A 7,390-nucleotide genomic window follows, 5' to 3' on the forward strand; every position below is an offset into this window, starting at 1 on the left:
GAGTGTATCTTGCTCAATTTTAATGTAAACATCCACTGACGTGAATAAGATGATTGTTTGTTTTTAAATTTATATTGGACCAATTACATTGCTTTGCTTGACTTTAGTGAATCCGTTCTGAAAACAGCTATAACTTTTATGAGCATTACATTTTCCTTATATTTATTTTTTAAATTTGAAATAAATTTTGTTTTCTGGCCGATCGTTAACGTTTTTGGGCTCAAATTATTAAATATAAAAAATAGCTTTCTAATCACAAAGCGTTTCCGTTTAGAGATATTATGCAATGTTACATTCATAAGAAATATCTATACCTCGAGTTACAAGCGACAAGCGCAAGGATGTCGCAAGGACAAGCGCAAGGATGTCGAAAATATACGCTTCAGCGGCCAAAGTGCCTCAAAAATTGTCATTTTTGAAAAAAAAATTCTTTTACGGGTTCAATCCCATTTAAAATTCGAATGCAAAGCGCCAGTCCAATCAAGCTCATATTTGGGATTTGGGCTCAGTATGCCCACCGGAACAAATCCCTGAATTCCCGCCAAACACTTATTTTTGTAACGTCCTATTAGATAAAGATTTTTTTGAACAAATTTAATTATTTAAACTTCCTCCAAGTTTCTTTATGTACCGTCATCAGGGGTGACATTGGGCCTTGGATGAGATTAAGTCATACAAAAATACTGAAATTTGTATGACTCAATCTCACCCCCTAGACCCAATGAAATCCCTGATGAAGATAAATCAGATAAATATTACTGCGGGCGTTAATAATTAGAGTTCACGCGCGGTGATACGTCCGCAAGATAATGGTCGCATGACAGCCGCATGACAACCGCAGAACAAATTTTTGGTTGTTGTCAAAGGTTGCCTTGAGTTTCCAGCTGACTTTTTGGAAAATAATCAAAACAAACCAAGTTGACAGCCAAATCAACGCATAATTTCAGTTCAACTTGCTGATTTTTACACTGCGGTAGTTAGGCGGCAATAATCTCCTGTCACTCACAGCGATGGAGAAACGTGATTTTATCTCGCAATAAGCAAATACCTTGCTTTGATAAAAAGTCTGACTCGCAGCCAAATAAAATTGTAATATCTGTACAGATGTTGATTCGATAGGTATACAGATTTCCAGCACTGGTTTCGCCGAATCGAATATGGCAACCCTGCATGCTCAGTCGCAGGGGCAGTCGACATTCGCGAAATACGACATAAGCGCACGAACTGTCAAACAATCGTTTTTGTTTGTGCGCAAAATTCGTATTTTTGTGCTCCGAGCTTAGGCCGCGGTTGATCTTTTTGCCTGAAAACTCGTTTCGCGTTTTTTTAGTCAAAATCTTAATTGAATTTGTGTGACTTTCAAAACCTATCGCTGTACGACAAGTGGACATCCATCGCCGTCGCCAACTGAACCAGTTTTGATCGTCGCCATCAACCAGGACTCAATTTTGCAGGTTTGTTTTAGTTCTCCCCCGTACTTTTTATGATTCAAAATAATTTCCTTGCAGCTTCATGCTCACATCTTGGCCGTACGGCCACAGCGGCCCGGATTTGGAGGCACAACCACCAGAACGACTAGAATTCGGCGAAAAATGCATTTTCCCACTACCTTCAAGCCCGATCGGGATGGCGACGACAACAAATAATTCGGTGGCATCAGCACAGCGCGTTCGGTACAGGCGAAATTAGCAAAACATTCGCAGTCATCAACAGTTAGATGCAAAGGAATATGAAGGTAATGTTAAACGAATTTTATGTTTATTACACTTTATATCTGGACCAACACGAGAAATGAGTGGTAAGAATTTTGTTTTGTCTCAGCTGTCATGTTGCTTATTCATCCTTTTCAAATGTTGCTCCAGATTTATTCAATTCAACGTTCGTTAAAAAAAAAACTTTATTATTTAAACCCCTCTACTTTTTCGTTGCAGTGTTCGAGGCATCTATGTTGGGGCACACAAGATACATGCTGACATTGTGATTTAAGCATGCTGCACGAGGTCACTTGATCACAAATTTAACTAGTCGGTGAGTAACGACTTCAAATCAAGTGGATTAAGATCAAATTATTTACTAAGCGGTTCAGTTTGATAAAACAGTAAACTTTACCCGGTTAACCCGGTTATTGTACCCAATGCGATTTGCATATTCAAAACTAGTGCTCCGTTGGATTTAGAATCTGATATTATTTTTCAAATTCTTTGCCTATGACGGTTTCAATGGTTGATTTTAGTTTTTCTTTGTGGTCAAACAAAAGTATTTTTTGTATAAATTCTGGTGCTTAATTTGATCAGAAAGTCAAACAAAGGTGGACCTTTTATGCTTTGTCAGGCTATAAAGTATTTGAAAATTACATTAGATTCTAGATTCAACGGGGTAAAAAAATTTTTTGGTTGGGTAAATTTACGTAGATTTCATCGGAAATTTACATGTTTTTGTGCCATTTTTGTTTGGCACGTTTACAACGGATGGCATTTAAATTTACGATGAAATTCATGTAAATTAGCATCATTAATGACGTGCACTTTTGGTACATCATAAATGATGTAAATTTACCGGATTATTTTTTTCTGTGTACACTTTTTACAACCGTTCAGTTATACTAAAGAATTTCGTTTGTTCTCTATCCTGACAGAGTCGTCAATAATTTTTTTGTAGCAAATTTGTTTAGTAATTTATTTGGTTTACAAAAACATTCAAACAAATTACAAAAACATAAAAAATTAGATCAGTTGGTTTCGAGATAATAGAGTTCAATAATTAATTTGACAAAACACCACATAACACGGGAAATAATTTTCGTAGAATTGTTTTTGTATCTATTTATGTGTGTTTGTATCCGAGAAAAAAAAGTTTACATTTTATGGTTACAATAGGCAACGGGAAAGGGTCATTCTTCGCCAACTTACACAGCAATTGCTCAGAACCCTTTTCGATTGTCGTGAAACTTTGTCCTGAGGGACTTTTATGTTAAACAGGACGCCCAATTCAATGCCATACTCAATATTCAGAAGAAAAAATCGTAATTTTCACTTTAAACACACAAAAATAGTTTGAAAAGCTCTACCGTTTTCGTTACTCTGCTGTATTATTTTAATATGTCATTTTACGGGTGTGGAATAATGGTTCGCGAAGGTGCCTCAATTTAAAAGTGTCAAAGCGGAACCAATTTACTGTTCGCAAAAAGCTAGCAAGAGATAACAAGTACAGTCCAGACTCGATTATCCTAAGTTTTGATTATCCGAAGGTCATCTTGCATGATTTTTCAAAGTTTGATAGTAAATATTTTCCAAACTATTAATGACGAAGTCAAACTTTTTAAAGCTATCGGTTTGTATGTTTTCGTTAAACAAACGCACCAAGTTTTAACTAATTTGGTTACACCAGTTTGAAAGTGAAAATGTACTACCCGAGCATGGGTAAATAACATGGGAATACAAAATTTTGGTATTACTTGGGCAAATAACAGGGACCAAAATGTTCTCTTGGTTGCCCAGAAATAGATGGTAAAATACCATGAAATCATACCAAAGACTTGTTTGTGGAAGGGCATAACAATACCAAACCATGTTATTCCAAGGGTAAATTAATACCTCAAAATAAAACCATTTCAATACCAAGTTCAGGTCTTCTGAATTTTTGAAAATTGCTTGAATACCAAAGCTTGGTATTACAATGGTTTCATTTTTAGGTATTACCGCGCCCTTGGAAAATCAGATTTTGGTATTCCTGCCCAGTCAAATCAATCCGAATTCTGAAACTTTCACTCAGAAAAAAAAATCATGGTAATATTACATCTGGGAAGGGGTACATCTTTTATGTCAGAAAAAGGTGTAATTTTACCTCTGGAAATGTGTAATTTTACCACTTTTCTGGTGTAATGTCACATTTTCAGTCTAAATTGAAGTAAAATTACATCATAAAAGAGGTAATATTCAACCTTCCAAAATTAAAGCTTCCAAATTTACATTATTTTTTTCTGTGCACATACATGATTTTGGTATGATTTCATGGTATTTTACCATCTATTACTGGGCAACCAAGAGAACATTTTGGTCGCTGGTATTTGCATAAGTAATACCAAAATTTGGTTTTTTCATACCATGTTTAGTACAGCAGTTGCAGTTAGTGAAAAAACGGAAATGATCCATCTGCAACAGCCAAATCTACTCACCTGATGATTCCATGTTGTTCTTAGTGATATTCTTCACCACATCGAATGCATTTGTCATTGATGAACGGCTTGTGCTTGAAGTTCTTGAAGATTTTGAAAAATAACAAGATTGAGAAATAAGTGTCATTAAAATGAAACTGGATTGAAATTCACAAAAATTCAATAATCTGTCGATTAACTCGTTTTTCAAAGTATTTGGTTATCCCGATTTAGAGAAATCTCAACGTTTTAAAAAAAAATCTAAGTGGGTATAAAAACAAAATTAAATTAACATTTATGGATTTCAAGTCATTTTAGCACCAAATTAATAATCTCGTCAAAATTTATTTTAAAAAAATCCCATAGTTTCAGAGGAATTTGATAAAATACTGTAACACCAAAATAATACCGAAATGTACCATCCTGACTTAGAAAATTTTCCACAATTTCAAGTCATTTCTTTAGGGGGTATATCAAAAATGTTTAAAATCTAGTTTGAAATTTCCGGTTTTTAATGAAGGCGTTCGCTTTGAGACATCATTTTAGCGCAAAATTAATTATTTTGTCAAAATTGGTCAAAATTTTCCCACAGTTTCAGAGGAATTTGATAAAATACTCCCAAGTAACATTTTTTTCCATGATTTCTAGAAGATCTCTTCAAGATAGCTACAGCATAGCAGTTTGGACCGCGGTAGAATAAAACTCTCTTCAAGTACTCTTCCAAACCCCTGAAGAAGTTTTGAAGAGCATTTTATCCTACCGCGGTCCAAACTGCTATGCTGTAGCTGTCTTGAAGAGCTCTTGTAGAACTCCTGGAAAATAATGTTACTTGGGCTGTAATACCAAAAGAATACCAAAATGTGGTGTTCGACCAAATTCTGCAATTTTGCAATATCAAAACAATACCTTTAATTGGTACGATACCACATTTTGCTCTTGCATAATCCTTAAGACAAATTTTAAAGGGACCAGGAATACCAAAATTTGGTATTGATACCAGAGCAAGGTATTATTACGCATTTCCCTTGTTATTTACCCATACTCGGGTATGTGTCACAAGTGTAGACAGAATTCCGATAAAACCTAAAATAATCCTAAAACAATGGTTTAACCAACATGATCAGCCTTGATTGCATGTAAAAATTGTGTATCAACAGAATCTTGAGAAAAAATATGAAAACAAATCCTTATTTCCAACAATTTGTACCGCGTGCCAAGGTAGCACGATCATTTTGACAAGAAATTGGTCTACCAGTTTACCATTTTTAAAACATTTTGTTTTTTTTTTTAGTTTTCACTAAGAATGCTACTCCGGACGACGCGTCCGGTTCGAGGGGCATACGTGGTCGTTGTAACATGATAGCACACATGTTTTTTTTTTTCGAATGATGATGCTTGGTTTTGATCAAGTGCAATATGGTTTAAAATTATTATGCGACTGCAGAACTCAAACACGACGAGCCGCATTTCGAATTCGAATTCTGACTTCCTGAATTACTTATTTGTGTTTTAACAAAATAGTAGTTTTTTTTTCAATGGACACAAGCGACTGCTGGATATACTGCAATTCAACTAATAAACTGCAAGTGATATCCGTCCTTGGGACAGTCATGCAAACTCGTACGGTTCAAGTGCATCCCATGTGGCTTCCATCTTTTTTGCCAAAAGCATCATCTCGATCAAAGCCGGAGGAGGAAACCAGCCATGTTAGGTTTATTGAAACGCGCGTCCTCAGTTTATGTTACATATGGGTCATTCCATCTCAACTGTGCACGAAAAAGTGCAAATTTGAAATTTACCCTCTCCGATCCTGCTCAAATTTGGCTGAGCTGTTGATACTATCAAAACATACAAGAATCCCGAATTTCATCCAAATCGGACCACCCCCTCCATTTTTGTACCTCCCCAAAAAATTGACTTTTTGGCGATTTTTGGCCAAACCTCCTAGTTTCAAACGGCGATAGCTCAGGAACCACAAATCTCAGAAGGTCGTTCTTAGACTCAATTTTGAAGGAAATTGGACGTAGAATCCATTTCCGTGATCAAAATGTTGATTAATTTATTTTTTCTTCCTGTATTGCGCAATTGAAAACTTTAAACGGCCGTATCTCAAAACACCCCAACTTATTTTTTTTATTTGACCTCACCATCGTGTTCTCCGGCCAATTTTACATAAGAATCACCTATCGACAGAAATGAATATGTTTCGTTCCAGAGATATCGAATTTTAAAGTTTTGTGTTTTCGAGATTACCTGCATCAGCTTCATTCGCCGCATCTGCTAGAAGCACACAGGCGGGCTGATCAATAACTGCTACCTGGCCATTTATTGAAATAATATTTCATCATAAATAATCTTCATCAAATTGAGCAAAAATTAACTGTATAATACTGTAGGAAACTAAAGTTTAATCGCAAATGTTTATCTGCTCAAAAAAATTAATGAAGTGGAGCAAAATAGTGCCATTCAGCAAAAACCCCAAAACCTGCTTTATTATTATTATTATTATAGTTTATTATTGACACTTTACCATAATTCTGATTTATGGTTCAGATTGATCATATTAAATCAATTTTTATATAGTGAGCCAGCTCCATTTCATTAAAATATGATTTTGGTCAAGGTACATTTAATTAAAAAAATCCTTATACGTGAGGACAGCAGCCGTATTGTGTTCCAAGAATCCAAGAATGATAGATGAAAAAAACACTGTTGTTCGGAAGGTGTCGAAATCATCGCAACTAAATTTGGAGAACTAGCCGCTTTGCAGCAGATCAAACTTTGTGATTTTCTTACATTTTTCAGTTTTATACATTCCAGAAATCCTTTTCCTACTCTTTGTGATCGTTCATTATTCATTTTAATTCATATTTTTACTCAATAATGTATCGTGCACTTATTTTTCAGTGTTACTAACAAGATTAATTCTCGGGTGAGTTTTTAAAAAGCCGTAAGAGCCATTGTGGCCTCTGACACTAATTTTCGTTTTTCTAGAAAATGAAACAAAATTTCATTTATTTTAAGTTTGGGGCACTTGAAGGACGTGTAGATGAACAATCTCGAGCATTTTGATATTGGTTTTTCGTAAGTAGGTCGAATACCGATGCAAAAAGGACTTTGTTTAACAATGGCTCTTACGGCTTTTTGAAAACTAATCCGAGAATTGCATTTTCCTCTCGCTCCGTCGGAATCCAATTCTGCCCTTTACTGTGTGTCGTTATTGAGCAATTCTCTACC

The 7,390-nt window shown here is 35.3% G+C and overlaps 1 long non-coding RNA gene across 1 annotated transcript; it reads left to right on the forward strand.

Annotated features, from left to right (window-relative positions):
- The first annotated feature begins 1,231 nt into the window (after positions 1–1,231).
- LOC119769875 lies at positions 1,232–2,149 on the forward strand. The gene is made up of 3 exons (XR_005278552.1): positions 1,232–1,454; positions 1,509–1,735; positions 1,932–2,149. It is a non-coding gene; the product is annotated as an uncharacterized LOC119769875 (long non-coding RNA).
- The last annotated feature ends 5,241 nt before the right edge of the window (positions 2,150–7,390 follow it).

The sequence above is a fragment of the Culex quinquefasciatus genome, chromosome 3 (genome assembly GCF_015732765.1).
Source record: "Culex quinquefasciatus strain JHB chromosome 3, VPISU_Cqui_1.0_pri_paternal, whole genome shotgun sequence".
NCBI classification, from domain to species: domain Eukaryota; kingdom Metazoa; phylum Arthropoda; class Insecta; order Diptera; family Culicidae; genus Culex; species Culex quinquefasciatus.